This window comes from Lissotriton vulgaris, chromosome 2_1, assembly GCF_964263255.1.
Source record: "Lissotriton vulgaris chromosome 2_1, aLisVul1.2, whole genome shotgun sequence".
Lineage (NCBI taxonomy): Eukaryota > Metazoa > Chordata > Amphibia > Caudata > Salamandridae > Lissotriton > Lissotriton vulgaris.
In genome coordinates, this window is record NC_141687.1 from 2,108,386,700 (window position 1) to 2,108,393,688 (window position 6,989).

Below are 6,989 nucleotides of genomic sequence, written 5' to 3' on the forward strand. Positions count from 1 at the left end.
AACACGTTAGTGTTAGATTCCTTACCTTAGAATATCCCCAGGCGTCAGTCTGGATCCGGAAACTTTTGCGTAGCAGTACCCCTGCGCGTCGGTAGGCGTCGTCTGCAGGCGTCCCCTGCGGCTCCGCGTCCGTCGTCGGCGTCGTGCGCCGTGATGACGTCGCTGGAGTACATAGACGCCGCCTCCGCGCGCTGACGTCAGTTCTTCTTTTTTCCGCGCCAGTGGACGCAGATCTGAAGAGCAGTACTCCGGTCTTTGACCAAGTTTTTCGATTGTCTTTTTTCTCTATTGTGCCTGATAGGATGCCAGGATTTAAGAATTGCGATGGCTGTGAGCGCACGATGTCGGTCACAGACCATCACCGCCTCTGCCTCCGGTGTCTGGGCCCCGACCACGACGTGGACTCCTGCGTCGACTGCCGGGCCCTTACCAACAAGGCTAGACGGGAGCGGTCCCGCAAGCTACTGGAGCTCCGGGTGTCGGCCCCACGTCGGGACCGGGAGCGGTCCCGGTCCGGCCGGAGGTCGAGAGAGCGTTCGAGGGAGCGGTCGCGGAGCCGCGCCGGGCGCTCCGGAAGTCGACGCCACTCGTCATCCTCGTCAGGTAAGAAGCACAAGAAGTCGGGGCGTCGTCATCGTACCCCCGACTCCCCCCGACGCTCGCGGGACCCTCTGGCTCGCGAGTGCCAGTATGAACCGGACTGGACAGGTGACTTGGGGGATGCCAGTGGTTTGGACGACTCCCCTAACCCTGGTTTGATCTCTCCTCCTTCCGTGGCATCGGTGGAGGGAGCTGCCTATTCTGTGGTGCTGATGAGGGCTGCCAAGGCCTTAAACCTTGAGCTCCCCGTCGCGGCCGTGAGGCCTAACATCCTCACCGAGGTCTTCAAACCGCAGTCATGCCCATTGGAGCCTCTGCTGCCGTTTAATGAAGCCTTGTCTGACGTTCTGTTGGGCACGTGGTCCAGGCCCGCTTCAGGTGCGCCTGTTGATCGGAACGTGGCCAGGCGCCACCGTCCTTGTCCGGACGACCCCAAGTACCTGTCTACCCACCCCACTCCTGAGAGTCTGGTGATCCAGGCCTCGACCTCCCAGTCCGCATTCCCGTCGGCCCCGCCCGACCGGGAATCCAAGAGGTATGACCAGTTTGGCAAAAAGGTCTTCTCGTCCATTAGTTTGGGCCTGCGGTCTTGCAACACCGCCTGCCTCTTGGGCCGCTACACCCACTCTGTGTGGGATACGGTCGCGGAGCTGCTGCCAGAATGCCCCATGGAGGTGCGGGCAAAGCTCGGTCAGGCTGTGGCTGAGGGCCAAGATGCAGCGAAATATTCAATTCGGTGTGGTCTTGATACGACCGACTCGCTGGGCAGAGCTATGTCTACGACGGTGGCGATTCGTCGTCACGCCTGGCTGAGATCCGCCAATTTTTCGGCTGATGTCCAAAATACCCTGATGGACATGCCGTTTGATGGCTGTCACCTGTTCGGTGACAAAGCGGACCACGCGCTGGTACGCTTCAAGGACTCCAGGGTCACGGCCAAGTCCTTGGGTCTCTCGACCCAGCGTCAGCAACCGGGTTCGTTTCGTCCCTTTCGTGGCCAAGGAAGGGGCGCCCCCACACGTGCTGCCAGCCACGCGCCGCAACAATCCTTCCAACGCGGTGGCGGCCGTGGAAACCGCCGTGGTGGCGGTCGGGGACAACGGCGGGGTCAGACCACACCTTCCCCCGCAGCATCTACCCCAAAATCCTCCTAGTCCGTGCTTTCGGCCCCATGTGACGCCAGTGGGTGGCAGGGTTCGCCATCACCACGCTCACTGGCGCACGATCACTTCGGACAGGTGGGTGCTGCAAATTGTCCGAAGGGGCTACTCCCTCCCCTTCGAGACCTCTCCTCCAGCCATGCCACCGCAGAACCACCGTGTGTCGGGGGACCACTTGACACTTCTGCAGGAGGAAGTTACGGCCCTCTTGGCCAAGGGGGCCATCGAGCGCGTTCCTGGGCCAGAAGTAGGGCGTGGTTGTTATTCCCACTACTTTCTGGTGCCCAAGAAGGACAAGGGGGGCCTACGTCCTATCTTGGATCTAAGGAACGTCAACGGCTTCCTCCGGAAGGAGAAGTTCAAGATGTTGACGTTAGCTCAGGTCTTGGCTGCTCTAGACCCGCAAGACTGGATGGTAGCGTTGGACTTGCAGGACGCCTATTTTCACATCCCCGTCCTGCCGGCCCACCGGCGTTACCTGCGGTTCACGGTAGGCCAGGAGCACTTTCAGTTTATCGTGCTCCCCTTCGGCCTTACCAGCGCCCCACGGGTGTTCACAAAGGTGATGGCGGTGGTCGCAGCCCATCTGCGCAGGTTAGGGGTTTCAGTCTTCCCCTACCTAGACGACTGGTTGTTGAAGGCGGGCTCGCCCCAGACAGTCGTCCACCACCTTCAGATGACGGCAGACCTCTTGCACGACCTGGGGTTCTCCATCAACGTGCCGAAATCACACCTGTGTCCCTCTCAAAAGCTCCTTTTCATCGGAGCGGTTCTGGACTCGGCGCAGTTTCGGGTTTATCCTCCGGAACGGCGGGTTCGGGATATTCAGGCTTTGATTCCCATCTTTCAGCCGCTATCCCGAGTCTCGGTCAGGTTGACGCTGCGGCTGCTGGGACTGATGGCTTCCTGCATCCTTCTGGTGCATCACGCCAGGTGGCGGATGCGGGCTCTGCAGTGGGACCTGAAGTTTCAGTGGGCCCAGCATCAGGGCAACTTGTCCGACCACGTCTTGATCTCGGAGGGCACTGCGAGACAACTGCAGTGGTGGCTTACGGACCGCGATTGGGTCAGGGGCAAGTCCCTCTCCCTTCCCCAACCGGAGCACGTTGTCGTGACGGACGCGTCCCTCCAGGGCTGGGGTGGCCACTTGGGAGAGGCAGAGATCAGAGGCATCTGGTCTCCGGCGGAGTCCCGGCTCCATATCAATCTGTTGGAGCTGCGGGCGATTCGTCTGGCACTGAAGGCATTCCTCCCCTTTGTCAACGGGAGTGTAGTGCAGGTGTTCACCGACAACACCACCGCCATGTGGTACTGCAACAAACAGGGCGGAGTGGGGTCGTGGACCCTTTGCCAGGAGGCTCTGCGCCTCTGGCAATGGCTGGAACGTCAGGGCGTGACTCTGACGGTTCAACACCTGGCAGGTTCTCTGAACGCCAGGGCGGACGAACTCAGCCGTCGGTGCTCGATGGATCACGAATGGCGTCTGAACTCGGACGTGGCGCAAGGCATCTTTCTGCAATGGGGAGAGCCTTGGTTAGATCTATTCGCCACAGAAGAGAACGCGCAATGTCATCAGTTCTGCGCGTTGGAGTTTCCAAGACGGCACTCGCACGGCGACGCCTTTCGGCGCGAGTGGAGTTGCGGTCTGTTATACGCCTTTCCGCCTATACCACTTCTGCCCAGAGTGCTGAAGAAGATCAGGCGCGACCGGGCCCAAGTTATCCTTGTGGCTCCGGACTGGGCTCGAAGGTACTGGTATCCCGAGCTACTCAGCATGTCAGTCGGTCCCCCGATCCGCCTGCCCCTTCAGGAGGACCTTCTGTCGCAGCAGCAGGGGACGGTCCTCCACCCGAACCTGTCCAGTCTCCACCTCCATGCTTGGAGATTGAGCGGCGGCAGTTGAGGCCATTTGACTTGCCTCCTGAAGTCTGTGATGTTATTCTGGCGGCCAGGCGTCCCTCCACTAAGTCGGTATACGCCTGTCGGTGGAACAGATTTGTGGCATGGTGCACAGCAAAGGCTGTGGATCCTCTTTCTGCCCCTCTTTCGGAGGTTCTTCTGTTTCTTCTTTCTCTTGCCCAGCAGGGCTCTGCTCTGGGCACTATCAAGGGCTACCTTTCTGCCCTTTCAGCCTTTTTGAGGCTTCCTGATCAGCCTTCTTTGTTCAAATCCCCGATTGTAACTCGATTCTTGAAAGGCATCACTCACATGTTTCCACCTGTTCCGTTTGTGATGCCTCAGTGGGATTTGAACCTGGTTCTGACTTTCCTGATGTGTGCTCCCTTTGAGCCCCTTCATTCTTGCCCTCTCCGTCTCCTGACTTTAAAGACGGCTTTCCTGGTTGCCATCACCTCTGCCAGGAGGGTGAGTGAGCTCCAGGCTCTTTCTGTCCAACCTCCTTTCCTGTCCATTCATCCTGACAAGGTGGTTCTGAGGACTAGACCTTCTTTCCTGCCCAAGGTTGTTTCGGCCTTTCACATCGGGCAGTCCATCACCCTCCCTTCCTTCTTCCCGCCTCCGCATCCTTCAAAGGATGAAGAGCGGCTCCATCGTCTGGACCCAAAACGTGCGCTTTCATTTTACATGGATCGCACACGCCAGTTCCGGGTGGATGACCAACTGTTTGTTGGCTACGTGGGTGCGAAGAAGGGACGGGCGGTTTGTAAACGAACCATCTCTCGATGGGTCGTCCTCTGCATCAAAGCGTGCTACTCTTTGGCTCGGAAGGAGCCTCCTGTTGGGCTGAGGGCCCATTCCACTCGGGCCACGGCGGCTACTACTGCCCTGGGCCGGGGAGTCCCCTTGCAGGACATTTGCCAGGCGGCTACGTGGGCCTCGCTGCACACCTTTGCGAGGCACTACTGCCTGGACAGTCAAGTCCGGAGGGATGGCTTCTTTGGCCGTTCTGTCCTCCAGGACTTTCTGGTGTAGTTTTGTATTGGTTCGCAGACCCACCACCGGGGTTGGTATTGCTGGGGTATGTATTCTAAGGTAAGGAATCTAACACTAACGTGTTTCTTTCAGATGAACAAGTTACTTACCTTCGGTAACGATATATCTGTAAGAAACATTAGTTAGTGTTAGATTCCTTACCGAACCCACCCATCCTCCCCGTTCTGCGAACTGATACCTAGGGTTAAGGTCATCCCTTTCAGGGCCCTAGTTTGTACATGGCACCAGTGTTGGTTCTCTCATGGCTCTGCGTCTCCTGGCGCGGAAAAGCTGTGTGCAAAGAACTGACGTCAGCGCGCGGAGGCGGCGTCTATGTACTCCAGCGACGTCATCACGGCGCACGACGCCGACGACGGACGCGGAGCCGCAGGGGACGCCTGCAGACGACGCCTACCGACGCGCAGGGGTACTGCTACGCAAAAGTTTCCGGATCCAGACTGACGCCTGGGGATATTCTAAGGTAAGGAATCTAACACTAACTAATGTTTCTTACAGATATATCGTTACCGAAGGTAAGTAACTTGTTCGTTAATCCAGACCACCTGTTTGGGCCAGAAGTGGATGCCACCCTTGAAAAAATGAAAAAAGACACTGACACTGCTAAATCTATGGGTGCCCTACAGTCCCAGCAGTTTCGGGGTGGTTCCTTTCGCCGCTCCAATAACAGAGGCACCTCAAGGGGTCAAGCGTCACAATCCACGCAATTCTATAAAAGTAACACCCAGTCCTCATATACCAACAAGGGTAGAGGTGGTTACCGGGGCAACAACGTCAAAGGCAGAGGACGTGGAAATAACAGCTCCAGGTCCTCCACCGCCAGCAAACAGTGACGCCTTGTCACTGCCCCCCGACCACACAACACCAGTCGGGGGGAGACTCCAGCAGTTCCTGCCCGCGTGGAAGTCCATCACCACGGACAGGTGGGTCAAATCTCTTATCCAATACGGTTATTGTCTGGAACTCACTTCCACTCCACCAAACATACCTCCAAGAAACCGTCCTATGTCCGGCGAGCACTTGCACTTGTTGCAGCAAGAAGTCCAAGTCATGCTGCAAAAAGGGGCAATAGAGCTCGTTCCACTGTAGGAAAGGGGAACAGGGGTTTACTCTCTGTACTTTCTAATTCCAAAAAAGGACGGGTCCCTCAGGCCCATCCTAGACCTCAGACCCCTCAACTGGTACATTCTGTCAGAACACTTCCATATGCTCACGTTGCAGCAGGTTCTCCCACTGCTTCGGCAAGGGGACTTCCTGGCTACTCTAGATCTCAAGGATGCATACTTTCACATTCCCCTGCATCCTTCCCACAGGAAATATCTAAGGTTCACCATTCAAAACCAGCACTACCAGTTCAAGGTTCTGCCTTTTGGGGTCACCACAGCGCCCAGGGTATTCACGAAGTGCCTGGCGACGGTGGCGGCGCATCTAAGACGTCAGAACATCCACGTCTACCCCTATCTGGACGACTGGCTTATTCAGGCAAAGTCGTAACAGCAGTGCGCCGACCACGTGTCCCACACCATTCACCTCCTGCACGATCTGGGGTTCTCACTGAATTACCCAAAATCCCATCTCCAGCCCGCCCACATACGGCAGTATCTGGGTGCGACGATCAACACTCTGGCAGCCACTGCGCAGCCAAATTCAGTGAGAGTCGCCAGTATTCAGTCGCTGATCCAAAGATTCAGACCTCAACACTCGCTTCCAGCGAAAGTGTTCATGCAGTTGATAGGCATGATGGCCTCCTGCATCTCCATTGTCCCGCACGCGAGACTACATATGCGTCCGCTTCAGGAGTGCTTGGCACGTCAGTGGACTCAGGCTCACGGGCAACTAACAGACCTACTGTTGGTGAGCGGTCGGGCATACAACTCTCTGCATTGGTGGAATCCACAAAACCTTTGCAAGGGCCGACCGTTCCAGGAGCCTGTGCCACAGATTATCCTGACGACGGACGCTTCTCTCCAGGGATGGGGAGCGCATGTACTCCAATACACAGTGCAGGGACTATGGACACTACAGCAAAGGAAGATGCACATCAATATACTGGAACTGATGGCAATCTTCATGGCCTTAAAGGCATTCAAAGTACATCTGTGCAACAAGGTCGTGTTGATCCGGACGGACAACATGACGGCCATGTACTACATTCAGAAACAGGGGGGCACACACTCTCCGCAGCTGTCTCATCTGGCTCCGAGCATGTGGAAGTGGGCCATTCAGAGGAACATTTTCCTGATGGCGGAACATCTCCCAGGCAAGGACAATCAGATGGCG